This window comes from Mandrillus leucophaeus, unplaced genomic scaffold (genome assembly GCF_000951045.1).
Source record: "Mandrillus leucophaeus isolate KB7577 unplaced genomic scaffold, Mleu.le_1.0 Scaffold686, whole genome shotgun sequence".
NCBI classification, from domain to species: Eukaryota; Metazoa; Chordata; class Mammalia; order Primates; family Cercopithecidae; genus Mandrillus; species Mandrillus leucophaeus.
The window spans coordinates 285,757-306,341 of record NW_012107430.1 but is presented as its reverse complement, the minus strand read 5'-3'; the positions used below and the strand labels follow the sequence as shown (position 1 = coordinate 306,341).

The 20,585-nt window shown below is 41.4% G+C and overlaps 1 protein-coding gene across 2 annotated transcripts in view; it reads left to right on the top strand.

Annotated features, from left to right (window-relative positions):
- The first annotated feature begins 826 nt into the window (after nt 1–826).
- LOC105555444 (liprin-beta-1) overlaps nt 827–20,585 on the top strand; it is a 179,148-nt gene continuing 159,389 nt past the window's right edge. For both annotated transcript variants that reach the window (XM_012002401.1, XM_012002400.1), the window contains exon 1: nt 827–1,079. The gene's annotated coding sequence lies outside the window, so the exon portion shown is untranslated. The remainder of the gene's footprint in view (nt 1,080–20,585) is intronic.

Here is a 20,585-nt window from a genome sequence, read left to right as displayed (position 1 = left end):
TATACCGCATGATATCTGTCAAGGATAAACGTTAGTTAATTCTTAATTGATAGCTCAGCCACTACAATTGGTTCCATTCAACAGTAATTATTCTCATGTGGTTTGTGGAACTCAATTGTGAGGTCCCTCCTTCCTCCACCCTTTTCAGTGTGTGCATTAAAACAGCAGCCTTAAGGTCTTTAAACGAGTAAATAAATTTTTCTTGCTTCAGAGATTCAATTTTACTTGCCCGAGAAGCTTGTGTGGTGTGATTTTCATCGCTAAAAGCAAAAGCAGCCACATGGCTGATAACACCACTTAGCAATTCAAAGCTCGGTCACCGTTTTCAGGAGTCTCTTCCAAATCTTTCTGAAGTGCTTTTGAAGCTCTACATTCCCCGTCTAAGGGAACACCCAGCAGTCCCAGGATAAAAGGGCAGAAGGGTGAGCTGACGTTTTCCTTTATTTGCATGGCTTAAAGCTAGCCATTTTCTACACCACGCGCCGCCGGGCTCGTACATGCCCGTGTGCCCGTGACACTGAGGCAATTGTTTCTCCTTAAAAAGGGGGTTCGCGTGGGTTAGTTTCGTTTCTGATCTGCAATCTCAGTAACTACAACAAGAAAAGTCTAAAACTCGACCCGCCAGGTTCTTCCCCATCGCATTATCTCCGTTCCTTAGAGATAGCAGGAAGGGCAGCATTTTCTTCCATCCACCCACTTCCAGCCCTAGTCTGGCTCAGCGAGGAATGTATAAAATTAGTGGACTCCTCTGAGTGACGTTCCCCGGCTCCAATCAGCGGGCGCGCAGGCGCCTCCGGCTCCGCCCCACTGCTGACTCTCTTTGGCTGATTCCTGCAGGGAGGGAGGAGAGAAGGGCGGCAGTGGGAGGGGGAGGTACCTGAACTGGGAGTGATGTCAGCTCCCAGCTCGGTGCCTGCCCGGATTCCTGACATGGTGTAGTGCAGGCAGGGTGGGGAAGGGACGGGGAAGGACTCGTGTGCTGCGAGCCGGCGGACGGGCCGGAGTGCTGGGGCTTTGAACTCCAAGAGGAGGTGGACGAGAACTTTTGGAACTAGTGCCGGCGGCTCTCCACCCCCCAGGTAAGGGCGTTTTGCTCCACTACGAGACGGGAGGGAAGTGGCACCGTTGTGTGGCTGCAGCTGGCTGTTGCAGCTGCTCCTCCTCTTCCCCCGGTCGATTTCCTTGTGCAGCTCACTCCTGTTTCCCAATGGGAACGGGCACTTTTAGGGGGTAGTAGGGGTGGAGGGTAGGGCTTAACTCCTGGGACTCCGACCGAGCTTGTACGTGAAGAATACTCCAGGATTGGACGTTTAGGTCTTGTCTGTATCCTTAGACCCCCACACCCTAGGTTCCCAGTAATACCTGAGAACCCCAACCAGAGGGGTGTGTCTCTCTCTATATTGAGGGATTTTAAAATGCCGCAAAAAAATTATGAATCATCGACTCAAAAATTATGCTCGTTGAAAAGAAAAAAAGTTTTGTATTTTTTTGTCTCCTTGTGGCCTATTATATATTAAAAGAATATCAATGTTATTCTTATATATCAATGTAAAATATCCTTTTGTGTAATCCAGTCAGGATGTGAGAAATTCACTTGGGGTGTGTATTAATTATGAGCTCGTGGGAAAACTCGTCTCTTGGGGGCACACTTCTAAAACTGCAACTAGTATTCGCTCATTTTAACCGAGAAATCCCTTCAGCTGCCAACTTTGTATTTGGAGGGGTTAGGATGGCTGCTGAGAATCTTCAGATCTGTTTCCTGTGGCTGCTTTAAAGGTGGGCTGGTAGTTGTGTTTTCAGGGATCTCTTTTAGAGAAGGGAGTTTTAACAGGGAAATGCGGTAGAAGGCGTGGCATATAAACTCTTAATTATAGAGTCGTGAATTTTTCAACATGTGGAACCAAAACAAATCCTTTCTTTCAGTGAGAACTGCGGAGAGCAATAGAAAGAGAACTTGATTTCAAAGTCCCAGTTTGGTATTTTGGGAAAGCAATTGCCTGTCGGGAGGAAAAAGATACTTTAAGAAGTGAAAAGATACTTTAAGAAGTGAAAGAACAGAATTCTGATTTTTGTTTATTTCCTGTTTCAAACGCTGTCTTTTTCCTGTGTGGAGATTTTGTGTGCCCTGGTCACTAACTGGGTGTGATTGACTTTCTCGAAGGGGCGGGGAAATTGACTCCATACACTGATTCAGGACCCTCTCATCAGTGCTTTAAGGCTCTCTTCTGGAGCAGGAAGGAAAAAAAAAAAAAGGAAAAAAAAAAAAAAGTCAGCGCTGAGACTCCTGAGTCAAGTTTCCCCTTTCTTTCACCGAAGTTCCTCCTTAGCAGTGAGGATCCTACTGTTGCCAGGTCTGGAGGAAATGGGAGTGGACTTCATTGTGAGTCAAAATCCATATCCCAGGCCCCTGAAGGAAAAAGCATTTCCAGGAGATGGAGAAAGAAGCCACAACAGTACCTCTAGTAAACCCAAGTCAGGAAATGGGATAGAGGACTCTCCATGGGGTTCTCTATCTTTCTAGCCAGATGATCATTAGGTTTCAGAACTAGAAAGAAGTGTTTGGTTGTGCTGTTGTTTATGACATACCTGGGTCTGTATTGTTCTTAGTTCCTGGAAAAATTAAATAGGGTGGATAAATAGGCTTTTTGAGAAAGGAAAATTTGCTTTATTGGAAAGACAAGAACATTTTAATTTTGGTTTGTATTTTGGCTTAAGACACAAAAATTGCAAATGGCTCTGCAATAATGGTGAACAAGTCTTTTCTATTTATGTTCTATGGGGAGTACATAAAACATATCATATTTCCAGTGTACTTTTTCAGTAGGATAGAGCTGTGGAGTGGGATAATGTGAACTCAGTGTAGTGTTCCTTGGTTGATAGTGTTCCAACTGCATTTGTAATATCAAAAGATGGGGCTGCAAAAGCCAGACGGTTAAGTAGAGAAGAGTATCTTTAGGACGTTATCCTTATGTGCCAAATTCAGATTTACACTTTCTTTCCAAGAAACTAGTCCTAGTTGAGGGACTTGAATGTACCAAAACTCTAAATTTGATTCACAGTTTGAGTAATAGCAGTAATTTTACATACTTAATTTAAACCAGTATTTCTCTTTCTCAGTCCATGTTTATGAGGCAGATCTGGTGAGGAAAACACAGAATACTTAAAAGATGTTTGAGTTATTGAGAAAGGTAGGATCAGGTTTTGGTTAAATTACTTTTGACCCACAACTGTCATACTTCCAAGAGCAATTCTAAAAATTAAGGTCGGCCGGGTGCGGTGGCTCACGCCTGTAATCCCAGCACTTGAGGCAGGTGGATCACCTGAGGTCAGGAGTTTGAGACCAGCCTGGCTAACATGGTGAAACTCCGTTTCTACTAAAAATACAAACAAATTGCCGAGTGTGGTGACGGGCGCCTGTAGTCCCAGCTACTTGGGAGGCTGAGGCAGGAGAGGGAGGCTGAGGCAGGAGAATCGCTTGAACTTGGGAGGCGGAGGTTGCAGTGAGCCGAGATCTCATTATTGCACTCCAGCTTGGGCAACAAGAGTGAAACTCCATCTCAAAAATAAATAAATAAAATAAAATAAAAATTAAGGTCATTAGGCCTTAATGAATAAATGTTGATTTGAAATCCAGGGACACATTGAAGTTCCAGATCAATGGTGCCTAATTTCAAGGGCATCATTGACATTTTTTGGGAACAAGTTCACTGAGGGACAGTTAATTAACTGTTTATATAGTCTTTTTGTTACTCCCTGTTCCACCATGAGATAAATCAGAACAAGGTAATTTTTCCCTCAGTTACTGACTAGCTGACTTCTTTTAAAACCTTTCATATTCATACAACATTTGTATAAGTTAATTTAGATTATGTTGATAATTTGTTACATTAAAATTAACTTTTTATTTATATCCCAAACCAGCATAATTTTCAAACTGTTAACTGAAAGAAGACCTTATTCAGCACTCTGCCTTTTTTTTTTCTTTTCTTTTTTGAGACAGGGTCTCGCTCTGTCACCTTGGATGGAGTGCAGTGGTGCAATCTCAGTTCACTGTAGACTCTGCCTCTCAGGTTCAAATGATCCTCCCACCTCAGCCTCCGCTGGGATTACAGTCATGCACCAACATGCCCAGTTAATTTTTGTATTTTTAGTAGAGGCAGGTTTTCACCATGTTGCTCAGGCTGATCTTGGACTCCTGGGTTCAAGCAGTCAACCCACCTCGACCTCCCAAAGTGCTAGGATTGCAGGAGTGAGCCATGGGTGCCCAGCCTGTCTTTTCAAAGATGTTATTACATGTCTCTGGCCTAGTTTGAATTACCTTTTCAAAACAATGAATGAAGAATGAATGAATGAATGCATATTCATTCATGTTTGGGTCTGTGTCTTGATTCTTTATTAAAGAAACGTCGCTTCAAGGTGAAAACATAGGCAAGAAGTTTTGCATAATGACGTTTTTATTTTCAGAGATTTCCTTAGAAAGTCATATTAGCTCCAAAATTAAGGAAAAAAATCACAGTTGAGCAGCCGGTTGTGAAATCTTTCAGGGAGCCATAATCATAACTATCATGATTATTTTGTTATTTTTAACCATGGTCAAACAGATGGATTTAAATATGAGAGTCAAAGCTGTTAGTGTTACTGTCACATTTTGATGCGGGATATTCTTTGTTTTTTTTTGGTTTGTTTGTTTGTTTTTGAGATAGAGTCTCTCTCTGTTGCCCATGCTGGAGTGCAGTGGCATGATCTTGGTTTGCTGCAACCCCCACCTCCCGTTTTCAAGTGATTCTTATGCCTCAGGGTCCCAAGTAGCTAGGATTACAGGTATATGCCACAACGCCTGGCTAATTTTTGTATTTTTAGTAGATACAGGGTTTCACCATGTTAGCCGGGCTGGTCTCGAACTCCTGACCTCAGGTGATCCGCCTGCCTCAGCCTCCCAAAGTGCTGGGATTACAGGCGTGAGCCACCATCCCTGGTTATGCAGGCTATTCTTTGTGAATAAAGAGAACAAAATGTCTTCTGGCCAGCATTTTCTGTTCAACTAAAGGTGGATCACTTCACAATTAAATCAGTTATCCAACTGTCCAAAAACTGTTCTGGGCTCTTGTGGGTCAGTGCATCAGTGGTGTGTTATGTCAGTTATTTTTCAAATTCATTGCAGTGCACATTAGAACCTTCTTCCTAGAAAAACAAAACAACAACAACAAAAAACCCTACAGCTTTTGTCATATATGTCACTGCCACAGAAATTGATGCTGTGTTCAATGGAGCTCATAAATTTCAAACTAAACTGAATTATTCCACCCTACAAAATACATAGAATCTTTTCTTTTACACTCTTCGTTTTAGATATAATAATGACTGATGCTCATTTGATGTTCAGTGATAATGTCTCCAAAAGCCAAGTGGTGAGTGTTGTTTTTCCACTTCTAAAAAAAAAAAACTAACATACCAGACAACTGGATTTGAGATAAAAAAAAATGTGGGTTCTTCCAGGAGTTTTAAGTTTACGCACTTTTTAGGCAGTTTGGGGGAGGAAGGGAGAGAACCTAAGGTAGATATGTACCAGTCTAAACCCACTGAAGAGTATCTGTTTCTGAAAGGTGGGTTTGGACTCTGAGTGGTCCAGGTGGATGTGTTGTCACAGTTTGTGAATCCTCTTTGGTTATGCGTCTCCCTGGGAACTTGATGGGACTCACATTTTGACTGGCCCCCCCCCCCACACATCCTTGTTTTTGTTGGCAAGTGTAATGAGTTCAGAATAGAAAGATCGTGTAGTGGTTTTCTGTACAGGGGTGCACCTCACAATGTCCATGCCCGAAGGAATTGTATAAACTCAAATTGCGTTGAGTATCAGTCATTCTGGCCAAGGGTCTTGTCTTAAATATGGACCATATAGGAAGAAGATCAAGTACCACCATCATGTTTGGGGCTGGCCCTAGATTTTATGGACACCCTCTGGACTCCACGGTAGGCCTGGATATTTTCACCTCTCCTTTAATTTAGGGAAATTATGCCTTTGACATAAAAAGACAAGTTCAGAAGAGTCAGTGTGCTCATTCTTCGTGTGCGTGTCTTTGTTAAGAGGTGAAACTCAAATTTCACCTGGTGCAAGAGGGACTAAGGCTTTCTTCAGTGGCAAGTCTATTCCTAAAGAAGTGGCCAGGCCGGACGCGATGGCTCATGCCTGTAATCCCAGCACTTTGGGAGGCTGAGGCGGGTGGATCACTTGGGGCCAGGAGTTCGAGACCAGCCGGGCCAACGTGGCAAAACCCCATCTCTACTAAAAATACAAAAATTGGCCGGGTGTGGTGGCGCATGCCTGTGGTCCCAGCTACTCAGGAGGCTGAGGCAGGAGAATTGCTTGAAGCTGGGAGGTGGAGGTTGCAGTGAGCTGAGATTGTGCCATTGCACTCCAGCCAGGGCAACAGAGCGAGATTCTGTCAAAAAAAAAAATAAAAATAAAAATAAAAATAAATAAATAAATAATAAGTTGCCAAATTTTAATTTTTCCTTTTAGCAATAAAAGCTGCACTCTTAAGAAGTGGCCAGATTCTTTAGGCCAGCAAGGTCGTTTTGAGGAAGAACTAGAGAGGCCCATTGGGAACAGTGTGGACTCTTTTATGGTATGTAGTAATATTGTACCATATCACTACATGTACCTGTGTTTTCTTGTATTTTTGTGCCTAGGATCAAGCTCACCGATGTCCTTTTGCTGGCACTTTGTCACCCTTCTCTTCATCTATAGTACTCTACACAAATATTTTCTCACTGCCACAGAATTGCATAAGTTTTTCATGAGGAAAGTTTATTGCATTTACTTTATTTAGAAAAAAGTGAAAACAAGGTTAAAACTCTATGGTCTACTTTTTTCATCTAGTGACTCGACAGAGCAGCTGCTATTGCATAAAGAATGCCTTTGCAACCATTATCTTTTTCTAAAGATGCTGCTGCTTTTAACGACACAGTAGAGAGTTTTCTTTTGTTTGCATTGGAATTTGAACACACTCTACTTTTTCTTGTGAATGATAGAAGAGTCGAATGAACCTGTGGATTCTCGAAATTAATTCTGGGAAGTGAGAGGGAGGAAGGGAAACAGTGACGATTCACGGGAGACACTCTGGTTGAACCTGTGATCTGGCCAGGGCCATTTGTGTGAAGTCACCTGGGTCTCAGTGTTTTTCCTCTGGATCAGCTGCCTGGATGGTTTTGTCAAACTTTCAGATCCTTCCATCCTCCACCTCCATCAGTGTGTGACTTTGCATAACTGAGAAAGCTGCTATACACAGAATTAAGTTTCTTTTATTGTTTTTGTCTACTAAGGGAATTTGATTCTCTGGGATGATTTGTACTTCATATCACCTTGTGGGAAAGACACAGCTGGATGCCCAACAGATATCTATCCCCCTTCCTTCTCTATAACTGAATCCATTTTGTTTAATTCACCACTATGTCCAGTTAAGTGCTAGATTTCCCAGAATCCCTTGCAGCTGGGAGGTGGTTCAGTGACAGTAGTCCTGGCTGATGAGATGTTAATAGCTGGATGCCCCGCTCCCCAAAGCACTTTAAAGGGGAAGCCTCTGTGAGCTTGCCTGTTAAGACTTTTGCTCTTTGTACTTCTTCCCTGGAGAAAGTAAACAGGCCATTGTGTGACCAAAGACAAGATGCTTGAGGGTTAAGGATGACTGGGTGGAAAGTTAGAAGGAGGCTGAGAAAGCTGATAGCATTCTGCAACTGCTCTACTGGACCCTGTCTGCCCATTTCTTGACTCTGTGAGAAAAATAAAATCTCTACTTGGTTAAACCACAGAACTTGGGTCAGTTACTTGCAGCCAAATGTGATCTTAACTGAGTCTAAATGTTTAAAAATCATAGTTCATCTTTTCTTTAAAAATAAAAAGGCTTTATTCTGTACGAGAAAAACAGGACTTTGGAGCCATGCAGATCCTCAACTTGAATCCTGGCTTTGCTATTTTTTACAGTCTAATATTGGCAAGTAATTTAACCTCTCTGGGTCTCAGCTTTCTCGTCTATAAAATCGTAGCTCTGATATATGTGCCATAGCATTTTTGCAAGGATTAGAAATAATTCAAAATTATTACTATTTTTTTGAGACCGTCTCACGCTGTCACCCAGGCTGGAGTGCAGTGGTACAATCTCGGCTCACTGAAACCCTCCTGGGTTCAAGCGATTCTCCAGCCTCAGCTTCCTAAGTAGCTGGGATTACAGGTGCCCACCACCATGACCAGCTAATTAAAAAAAAATATTTTTTTTTATTTTTTTATTTTTAGTAGAGACAGGATTTCACTATTGTTGGCCAGACTGGTCTTGAACTCCTGATCTCAGCTGATCTGCCAGCCTTGGCCTCCCAAAGTACTGGGATTACAGGCATGAGCCACCACGCCCGGCCAGAAATTAGTAATAGGAATAATAATGGCATATTCAGCACATGGAAGATCTTCAACAAATGGTGGCACTGTTACCAAAGGGAAGTGTAGTGGGGAGCCTGAAAGGGGGAGGCAAAGAATTCAGCTCTTTCTCCTAGAAGGTTCTCGGTAGGTTTACAGCTACAATCCCTTGACTCCATCTACTTGGCATTTATTCCACCTCCTTATCCTCATTTCTTATCCTCATTCCCACCTGCCCACAACAGAATACTTGGAACTCTTCTGTTCTCCAGCTTTGGTTAAGAAAGCAGAGGATGTCCTTATAAAAATTTATTAACTATAGCATAGGGAGAAGGGTGGGGGCTCCAGAGTCAGACAGATGTGGATTAGAATCCCCTGTTGTTACTAGCTGTGTGATTTTGGTTAAGTCTTCTGTGAAATGGGAATAATTGTGTGGTTATGAAGATTACATCTGATAATGTATGTGAAGCACTAACAGCTGGTTTCTTGGCACACAACATGCACTGGTTTGATGACAGATATTGTTGTTACTATTTCATTAAGCATGTGTTAAGCAATTCCCAGCCTTGGTACAAGGTCCTCTTGGAGATGGAAAGACAAACAAAACATGATCTTTACCTTAAGAGTATTCACATACAGGAGATGGGGGCAGAAAACGATGGCACAGCTTATTCATGACTATAATAAAAAGCAGATTTAGAGTACTGTTTAGCTGTTAAAAAGATTGAATATACTGACTTGTACAGATGTCTATTACATATATTTTAAGAAGTAAAACACCAAGCACACACGTATGGTTTACATTTGTCAGTGCATGAAAAACTGCTAAGTGGGATGGCTTATGGGAGTTGAGATGAAGGGAACTTTGTATTTTTTTTTTTAAAGTATATTACATCTATGTTACATTACTCGGGAAATATAAAATATGTTAAAATTTTAAACATCTATTTTTTGGTCCTTTTGGAGGTTGGTTGGGGAAGAGCATTCTGTGAACTAGACTAGCCACCAGAGCAAAGGAAGAGACTGGGTTTTGGGAGGTTCCACTAGAAGAGGTGGGATTTGATTGGGTCTTAAAGGGTGGGGAGGAGATTTTGAGGAGGCAGTGGGGACAGATGAGCATACTTGGGTTTGCAGCAAAATGTAGAATAGAGTGAGATTAGATCTAGAGAAAAGAGAGAACAATACTGTTTGAAAAGACGTAAGTTATATTGGGACAAATCTTACAGGGTTTTAAAGACAGTGACAAGATTATACCTTAAAACAGGATGTTTTTAAGAAAAGAAAAAGTGAGGGAACTATTGTTTTGTAAAAATGACTCTGGAAATAGCAGATTGGGTGTTTCTAGTGGGTATATGGGCAAGGGGAGGGACAAGGACAGAACACCCTAAATCAAGAATGGCCCATATGCAAAAGTTAATTTTCTTTCAAAGATGATGTCTTGCTATGTTGCCCAGGCTGGAGTGCAGTGGCTATTCACAGTTGTGATCATTGTGCACTCATGGGCTCAAGCAGCCCTCCTGACTCAGCCTGCCGAGTAGCTGGAACTACAGGGACATGCCTCCGTGCCTGGCTAAGTGAAAGTTGAATTTTAATGGGAAACATGAGTTAAGATTTGAACATCTCTGGAGTTTGAGATTCCATCATGACCCACATTATCTTTCATTTTCTCATTGTATAAATGGATAACATAATAATACCTATCTTATCAGGTTGTTAGGAGAATAACAATAATAATAGGTAACACTTACCTGGTAGGTTATACTTTTTATGTACCAAGCGCTACTCTAAGCACCTTAAATATTTCAACTAGATTAATCCCATATTACAGATGAGGAATCTGAGGCATAGGGAGGCTAAGTAACTTTCCCAGGGTCACACAGATTGTGTGTGTCAGACTCAGAGTTTGAACTCAGGCAGGTGCAGCTCCAGGGCCAGTATCTTCAACCTCTTCTTAGTCCTACCTCTGGTGTGGTTCTGTTGGGGTGTTAAAAGCCAGTATGAACCGTTAGTTGACATTATTCATATAAAGATGTTGAGCAAGAATTTAGAAATTTAGGCTTGGAGTTTAGGCCAAAGCCTAGACTAATGGATCATCTCTATAGGGCTGTTACGTAAAGAGCGAGAATAGATGAGCTCCCCGAACAAGAGTATGTAGAGTAAAAAGAGAAGCAGGCATACAGTCTTCAGGGGACTCCTGACATTTAGAAATGGTCTGGTAAAAAAGAAGTTAGGAGAGGAGATAGAGCAGGATCTGCAGAGAGGTGGAGGACAATGGTGGCCAAGGGAAGAAGCACAACGTAAGTGAACTAACCATGCCATCCAGTGCAACAGACTCGTTACAAGGCTGCATCCAACAGACTGTCCCTGGTCCTGCTGCCAGGTCAGTTCATGACCTTGGAATCCAGAATGCAAAAAATTGAAGACTACACGGGAGCTAATGAACTGCAGGCGGCCCAGTTAGTTCATCCTTTCAAGGAATTGATCCGAGAGAGACATGGTAGATAGCTTGCGTTTGAGGAAGGCTCAGGTAGACAGGAGGATATTAAAAGAAGGAAAAGGGAGGAAGGAATGAGTGCATGGTCCAGGGTAGAGAGATGGGGATAGACCCAAAATCAAGCGGAGGGCTATAAGAACACTTCTTCTGATGCGATGGAAGAGAGGATGGGGGAAATGGAAAAAAAAAAAAAAGATGTGATCAGAAGGGATACGAGTTGAGTAAGTTCACTGCAGGCAGTCTGCATTGATTTATCAGTAGAGTAGGAAGCAGTGAAAGGAAATTCACAGTCAAGTAACTCAGGCTCCTGAGAGGCTGGCTCTGGGGATTATTGTTATAGAGGAAAAATTTGAAAGAATGACAGAAGTCTCTCATCTGAACAATACAAACTGACACATTTGCCAGAATGTGTCTCGAGGCAGGAAGTTGGTTTATTGAAGTGGAAAGTAGTGGTTATTTAAAAAAAAAAAAAAAAAAAAAAAAGGAGAGTGAAATTAGACAAAGGGAAACTTGACTGTCTTTGAAGGAGGAATTTTTAGACAACCAGACTTAATGGTTCACAGACCAACTTCTTGGGGGAAACCTGAGCTCTGAGTGGTGAGAAACAACTGGTTTTGGAACTCACAGCTGGGGTTTGGTTACAACAGATCCATCAAGGCACCAGGAAATACTCTGTAGAAAGGAATTATCCAACAGAGACAGCACTGGATTAAATTATCCTCCTGATAAGGTGGTCTCTGATCTTCAGTTTACTTATTTCTAGAAAGATCTTTAGTTGAAAAGACATAGGCTTGTGGCATTTCAGCAGATTTGTTGTGGTAATGACATCAGGGGTATGTGAGAAAAGGATTGAGGAATGCAATAATTAAGAATACGGTACTAAAAATCACTACCCCATCAGTCCATTGGTGGGTCTTATGGTGGTTGCTTTGAAAGATGTCAGTAAAGGCTTGTTCATGTGTGTGCAGTATAAATTGATAGGCATAATATTCTTGAGTTCAATGGTTCTCAGCAGGGCCGGCTGTAGAATTCGTGAAGCCTGTTGCAAAATGAAAATGTGTGACCCCTTATTCAAAAGGCAAGAAAAAAGTGCTGCTAAAGGTACTAAAATATGAAGCTTTTTTCCTTTCTCATGCAGTTTTTTTCTCTTGACTTGTCATAGTATTGGCTACTTGTCATTCTATGTGAAGAAAAATTAAAAATTGAAATTATAGCATGAATTCAATTTAAAAATTAAAAAACTAAACATTGAAGTTTTTAGTATGAATTTACTCTTCATCTTTGTATTATACAATGTTGGTTTTTGTTGTTGTTGTTGTTGTTGGTTTGGTTTGTTTTGTTTTTTGAGACAGGATCTCACTCTGTCACCCAAGCTACAGTGCAGTGGTGTGGTCACAGCTCATTGCAGCTTCTACTTTCTGGGCTCAGGTGATCCTCCCGCTCAGCCTCCCAAGTAGCTGGGACTACAGGTGCATGCCTGGCTAATTTTTTGTAGAGACAGGATCTCACCATGTTGCTCAAGCTGGTCTTGAAATCCTGGGCGCAAGCAATTCTCTTGCCTTGGCTTCCTAAGGTGCTCGTATTGCAGGCGTGAGCCACTGCGCCCATTGCAATGTTGGTTTTAAATGAAAATATAGAGCATTGAACTCATATGCAGAATTACTGAAGTTGTCGATGCATATGTATATTGTTATGAGAACAGTAGAAACACTGCCCAAAACTAAACTACTTTTATTTCATTTCTTGACATGTGCACATTCTATTGACACCTACCTTTGGCTTATGATGTGTAATGAAGGACTGAAAGAAGCAGCAACTATGAGTTGCCTTATCTTTCCTTCTCCTTCTGTGCTGTCATTTTCACCTTAAGTGGTTGGCTAATATGGTTAAGTAACATGAGAAAGAGATAAAACGCTTAGGCTCCCTGGTCATTTGTGTGTCTTAGAAAGACATTTCTGTTTGCAATCAAAATGGAAGTCATTGCCTCTTGGGGTAGTCAGCACCCACCTGCCTGCTTATTCAGTTGTATTTGTAACACACTTACCTTGCACTCACTTTAAGTCTTGCTGAAATCCCACGCACTGGGAGTTCACCGGAATTCTGGGCTCATGGTGCATTGGGAAACGTGTGTGAATAGAGAGGCCAGGAACAGTGGCTGTACATATTACGTGCTATGTTAGGCTCTTTTGCATTGGTATAAAGGAAAACTAGGACTGGGTAATTTATCAAGAAAAAAAGTTTAATTGGCTCACAGTTCTGCAGGGTGTACATGAAGCACAGTGCCAACATCTGCTTCTGACGAGGCCCCCAGGAAGCTTCCGATCATGGCAGAAGGCAAGGGGAACTAGCTTGTCACATGGCGAGAGAGGAAGCAAGAGAGACAGAAGGGAGAGGCCCCAGACTCTTAAACAACCAGGTCTCCCATGAACGAATTGAGCAGGGTTCACTCATCACCACGGGGATGTGCTAAACCGTTCATGAGGGATCCGCCCCCATGATCCAGTCACCTTCCACCAGGCCCCACACCCAACATTGGGAATCTCATTTCAACATGAGATTTGGAGGGGCCAAACATCCAAATCATATCACATCGTTCTTCTCTGCTCACTTGTGGGCTCCATTGCCCCATTGGACCTGACTTACACAACACAAATTCAAAATTATTATCATTCTCAAGATGGTGACAGTAGAGTGTTAAACCAACCATGGGTCTTTTCTGAGCATGGGGTCCTGTGTTACTGCCCAGGTCACAGGTCCATGAAGATGTCTCAGAAGTCAAAGAGCTCACTTTTGAGGCTAAGTTTCCCTTGGTCCTAATGTCTCAGCTTCATTATTAAAGTTTGCAATGTATCAGCTTTGTGGGTGGTAGCCTAGGGGACCCTCTCCTGGCCATCAGCAAGGTCATTTTTGCCTTTCAATAATTTTTTAATCATTCTTCATTCCCCCTACCAGTATATCTGGGTTCACATCCTCCTCCTCTCTGGTACAGACCCTGTCATTGTCTCCTACTGGAGCCCTGCAGGTAGTCCCTTCTGATTTTTTTTTTTTGAGACGGAGTATCTCACTGTCGCTCAGGCTGGAGTGCAATGATGTGATCTTGGCTCACTGCAACCTCTGCCTCCCTGGTTCAAGCGATTCTCCTGCCTCAGCCTCCCAAGTAGCTGGGATTACAGGTGCCTGCCACCACGTCCAGCTAATCTTTTGTGTTTTTAGTAGAGACAGGGTTTCACTATGTTGGCCAGGCTGGTCTCGAACTCCTGACCTTGTGATCCACCCACCTTTGCCTCCCAAAGTGCTGGGATTACAGATGTGAGCCACTGCACCCAGCCCCCCTTTTCTTTATTCTGCACCTTACTGCCAGACAAATTTTCCAAGTAAGTTTGGTACCAGGCCACCCTGCCTACTCCAAAGCTTTCTTTGACCTCCTGTGAGCCATGGCTTACAGCAGAGTTCTCATCCTGGTGTTCCTGGGGTGGAGACTGCATGGAGACAGGGTTAGTTTGGCTTACGTGTTATTAATAGAGAAGTTTCAGCCAACACTTGCTTTGGGAGGGTTCACTTACTGAAATTCACCTATTGAAATTCAGATTTTAAAAAGAGGTCTGGCCACTGTGGGCTCTTGTTTCCTTGTGCTGTGCTGGTGCCCTAAAGAACAAGGTGGACTGGGCATGGGGACAAAGATGCCCAGTTCATCTTTTTCCTTGGTTTACTCTTAAGGCAAAGTGATTCTTTGCCGTGGGAAAATCCTCACTTGCAGCTATGTAAATGGAAACCAGGTATCTGGCTATTCTTAAGAACGGTGTGAAGCAACCTGATTGTTGATCTTTTAGTCTGAGAAGTTAAATTCCCTGTTCATAATGGAAATTGGGTATGTGCTTTGTAGCAGCTTTTGGTTGCTTTTTTTAGGAGAAATATTTCTTAAGTCTCGCCTGGCTATTATTACCACTGTGTCATCTTGTGACCTCATCTGATCTTGACCTCTTTCCCCAAGCTTGCCTTTCCCTGCCCTTCTGTGCAGAGGACTCCGGTTCCAATCCCCGGGTGGCTTTAAGTCCAGCAAACCTTTCTGTTTCTCCCATTGCTCTTCTCTTTGCTTAATGTCTCCTCTTTCCTCCAGACCCACTTAAAAGCAGTTCTTCAGGAAAACTTAGCTGAGAGTCTCAGTCAGAACTCATTCGTGCAGGAACTTTGCAGGAATCAGGTAATCAAATTCTGGGTTTTAACTGCTCAGGTACCAATTGGGTGGTGAGTTAAGGTTGTCTTTGAAGGTTCCTTCCAGCCCAGTGATTTTGAGATCTGGCATCTACTTGTTATTTGAAATTGTACTTTGTGATAGGAACTGTACTTGCAGTATCTCAGTTAATTATGAGGCAGCACTAGCATTGCCTCCATTTTACAGATGAGGAAACTGAGACTTTTTTCCAACACCGACTCTCAAAATGGCTCTTTTCTGGGTTTATCTTATTTCTTGAAATATATTATGGACTAGTTGAAGGCCATGACTGCCTTTGTTGACAAGACCTGCTAGCTGGTAGGAACTCAGTAAATATGTGATGAGATGATTGGTTCATTCAATCAATATGCATTAGGCCTATGCCAGGCTCCATGGAGATGCAAAGATGCCCCAGGTAGAAAATGAAGTATTAGTTATACTCTAAGCTTGGCCTCCTACCTGGGCACGAAGGTAGTATGGAATGGTAGATCTTGGGCTCTGGAGTTAGATGGACCTATAGCTGTGGTTCAGTTTCCTCATTTGTCAAATATGGGCAGTAATACTGTATACTTTTGTAGCAGTAGTTTTCAACTGCAGTGATTTTGGCCTGTAGCAGTCATTTGACAATGTCGAGACATTTTTTGTGTCACAACCTGGAGGTGGGGGTGCTGCTGTCATTTGGTGGGTACAGTCCAGGGATGTGGCTAACCATCCTACAATACACAGGACAGCCCCCCACCACTGAAGAATTATCCTAACTCAAAGTATCAGTAGTGCTGAGGTTGAGAAATGCTGCCTTAAAGGGTTGTGAAGATGAAACAAGATAATGACTGCAAAGAGTTTGGCGTAGTTAGCTGTTACTCCAAGAAAGTCATCCCAAAGACTGCAAAATCATCCTTTGAAAGGCAAACACCAAAAGGCTGAATTTCATCAGCATCAGTGATTCTTGCCAGTGAGAAGCCTTATGCTAAGGGTTTCATGCTCTCCTGTTTAGGAGTGGTGACAGACTCACTGGAGGTTGTTTATGTTACATCGTGTACTACTGTGAGCTGGCGTGGAGTTATCAGAGCTGTAAAAGCCATTATTAGTTTTTAGGGTATTCCTGGTAAACTTCCTGCTTGCTTTACTAGTTTGTTCTGTGGAGATAATTTTGGTGTGCGGGTTTAAATCTTCTGATGGAAAATGTTTTGACTATCAAATTCCCAAAACCTGTTTTGATACGTGAGACACGAAACGTTTTGGTTTTCACATCAAGAAGCCTTATGTTTTTCTAGCCTTGGATTTTAAACAAAGCAGCTTTTCCCCCCGTTTACTGCCTTACCTGTCTATCTGTGGGAGTAAGAGGGTGGAGAGCTAGCTGCTGGATTTCCATCTATTGTTTATTGTGGATTTATATTTGAAATTGTTAAACTTTTTTTGTAATTATAAAGGTAATATGTGTATCTTATAGAAAATTTGAGTAACATAGAAAAAATAGAGAAACACAGTTTAAAAAAAAGCATCAGTAACCCTTTCACATGAAGGTATAGTTAGCTTTGGTGTGTTGGTGTGTTTTCTTCTTTTTCTAGTCCTATATTTTTTCCATAGATGAAGTATTCTGAGTATGTAATTTTGTGTCCCACTATTTTTAAAACTTCACATTGTTTTATTTTCATTTCCTTACACTACTAAAATGTCTGTAAATACTTCTAAGGACTGTAAAATATTCCATCTGTGGGTGTTTCATTATTTTATCCCATTGTAAAAATATAGCCTATTTTCAATTTTTTTTTTTTTTTTACAGACAGGGTGTTCCTCTGTTACCCAGGCTGGAGTGCAGCGATGTGATCATAGCTCACTGCAGCCTCAAAATGCTGGGCCCAAGTGATCCTCCTGCCTCAGCCTCCCATGTAGTAGGATTATAGGCATGTGCCACCATGTCTGGGTAATTTTTTTTTTTTTTGTAGAGACTCTGTCTCAAAATATCAGTAGTACTGAGGTTGAGAAACACTGCCTTAAAGGGTTGTAAAGATGAAACAAGATAATGAATGCAAAGAGTTTGGCGTAGTTAGCTGTTACCCCAAGAAAGCCATCCCAAAGACTGCAGAATCATCCTTTGAAAGGCAAACACCAAAAGGCTTAATTTCATCAGCATCAGTGATTCTTGTCAGTGACCCTGTCTCTACAAAAAAAAAAAAAAAGTGATCTTCCTGCCTCAGCCTCCCAAAGTGTTGGGATTACAGGCGTGGGCTATTGCACCCAGCCTATTTTCAATTTTGACAAGCATTTGTGCATTCTGTATTTTCTGGATTTCAGATCATTCCTGTCTCTACAATAGATGATCATATGCAGAACAAAAGGATGGGATGTGTGTGGATATTTGATTAGTATTGCTGTCAGTTGCCCGAAAGCTTCTACTAATTTTTGCTCCTGTTAGCACAGTGATGTTCTCATATTAGTAGCATTTGATAATTTTCTAGGAGAAAAGAATTTTTTTCTTTTTAACGTATTCGATATTAATGAGCTAAATCATGTTCATATGACGATTGGCTGTTTCTTAACAAACTGTTCATGTTCTCTGCCCATTTATTGAGAATTAGTATTTTTCTCATTTGTCATAAACTCTAGTTCGTGTATTTCACTTATGAATCATCTGTCAAAGTTGCTGCAAATATTTTCACCTACTGTTTCTAATTTTTTAATTCGGTTTGTGTTTTATTTTTGTTAGTGATATAGAGGTTTAAAATGTTGATGCAGTCTAATTTATTGATTGTCTTTTGCACTTGCGGTTCTCCAACTTTCCTCTGTCTATACTAAAATTAACTCTTACTGCTCTGGAAGTCTCTATTCTGAATAATCAGTGTTTAAAATTATATCCCAAAGTAGAGTATCACAGGGATTCCTGATGAGGATAAATGGGCCTGAAGGGCTTATGGGCACCCACTGTGTATCATGGGAAAACTGGCACACGTGTGTGTGTGTGTGAGAGAGGTGTGTGTGTGTGAGGGAGAGATGTCTGTGTGTGAGAGAGAGAGAGAGAGAGAAAAATAAAGTTGATGAGAAAAGGGGAGGCTGTTTTTGGGCCGAGGGTTGTTTGTTTGGCTTTGTTTTTCATTTCTTTTCCCTTGGTAGAAGTGAGCTTACTGAAGGCAGCGGGGCTTCCTTAGATTCCTGAAGCATCTGAGTGACTGAAACCAGCGACTTGCTGAGAGATCTGTGACTACACCTGGCAAGGGGTGTGTTAGGCATTTGTTGAGTCTGTGAGAAGGCAGGCGGAGCAGAGACTCAGGCCACATCCCATTCAGTCCTCACCCCTTCAGTTTTGCTCTTTGAGGCTGCAGGCTCTGTTCCTCAGCCTCACCCAGGTTAAGTCCTGTGAGAGGACTCATAGGAGCCCACAGCCCTGTTGCAGCTCACCAGCTGCACTAACTGTAGCTTGAAAATGAAGGTAACAACTAGCGCTTACGTAGCACTCAGCTGTTTTGCAAAACCCTTTCACCAGGGTTTTTATAGATGCTTCTCACCTCAACCTTATGAGGTTAAATACTGTTTCTATCTCCATTAATTTGGAGGAAACCACCACTCAATAGATGCATCATTAAAATCCAGAGCTTCCGACTCCAGGGCTGACCTGCTCTACTTAAGAAAGAATTCCATCATTGTATTCTGGTCGTAGTTTCTTGGTGGTACTATTAGGCAGAGGGTAGTACCGTTTTAGGTTTTGGAGTCAGACATATCTTGACTGGAATCCCTACATAGCCCTATCTTGCCATTGTGACTTCGTTACTTAGCCAGCCTGAACCCTGGTTTTCTCATCTGTAAAATGGAAATGACAATGTCTACCTTGTAGGAATATGGTCGACCCTCTGGATCTGAGGGTTTCACATCTGGGGATTCAACCAATAGCAGATGGAAAATATTTGAAAAAACAAAATAACCATACAACAATACAAATACAATGCAACAACTGTTTACATAGCATTTATATTGTATTAGGTCTTAAGTAATCCAGACATGATTTAAAGTATATGAGAGAATGGGAGGATGTGTGTAGGTTATATGTGAATATGTAAGGAACTTTAGCATATGTGGATTTTGGTATGTGTGTGGGTATCCTGGAAACCAATTCCCCATGGATACTGAGGGACGACTGTATTAAAAAGATTAAGTTGAGGTTGGTGCAAAAGTAATTGTGGTTTTTGCCATTACTTTCAATGCCAAAATGGCAATTACTTTTGCGCCCACCTAATATATGCAAGATGCCTAGTGCAGCACCACTGTGCTCAGTCATTGTAGAAGCCCTGTGATGATGGTTTCTTAATCGCGAAGCTGAAAATGCTGCTGTTGTTTTTTTGTTTGTTGTTTAAAAGTTTTAGAATTGCTGGTAGATCTGCATAGACTTGGGAAATTCTAGTGAATATCACTATATTTAAATGCTAGAAACACTTCTTTATCTGACCTATTTATTTTTCTGTTGAGTAGACTTTCTTTTCTGTTGTGGATAAGTCATCTGCTTCTCTCAAATCCTTCTGCTTATAGAATTGCGTGATGAATTCTCAGCTTAGGACTGTGCTCGTAGGCAAAATAAAACATGTTTTGTCTACGTGTTCATGTAAAAAGTACAGACGGCTCTCTTGAAGGGCAATAACCCTTCTCTTACACATAGTTGAGATTTTTGGCATCATTCATGAGGTTGTTACTTGCCCAGGCTTCATAAACATTCAGGTACCAGAGCAACATTTAAAAAGAAGATTGTAGAAACTCATGAGAAAAGACAAATCTGCTAAATAACCCAAGGGAGGCAAATTGCTAAGTAAATTTTTATTTTTCATGCCATTTAAAAGTTAGGTTAGATTTGATTGGTCTTTATGCCAGACCTTGTTCAACCACATAAAAAAAACTCCCCGAAATTAAATCATTTTTGCCTAAAGAATTTCAACATGAGGTTGTCTTGCCATTTAATGTATAATGTATGTTAATTTAGGCTTTTTCATTTTAATAAATTGAGCCAAGTAACTACTATAAATACTCTAATTTAGAATTATAATCCAATGCAGTCTTTTTTCTATGGAGTTAAAAATACCCTTTGGGAATCCTCTTTAAATATGTCTTGGACCTCCTTATTTTTTTTTATCCCTGCTACCATGGTTGCATTTTCAACAACAGATCAACTTAGTATTAGAATACGAGGTTATGCTAATGTAAGTGGGGCTTTATGGGGTTAAGAGTTAACATTCTTACTTCTGTTCTGGGAACTTTAGATCCATTGCCCTGTGGTTTTTTCATTTTTCCCCTTTTTGGTAGGAAGGGAGAGACCATGAGGAGAAAGTCTTTTTTTATATAATTTATACACGTTTGTAAATTAGAGTTTTAATATAATTCATGCCATGTGTATATGCTTCACCTAAAACATAGATACAATTAAGGTGAGTGATTATGTGAAATTTACATGATTTCTAAGTTTCCTGTCATGTTTAGAGTTCAAGGATCAA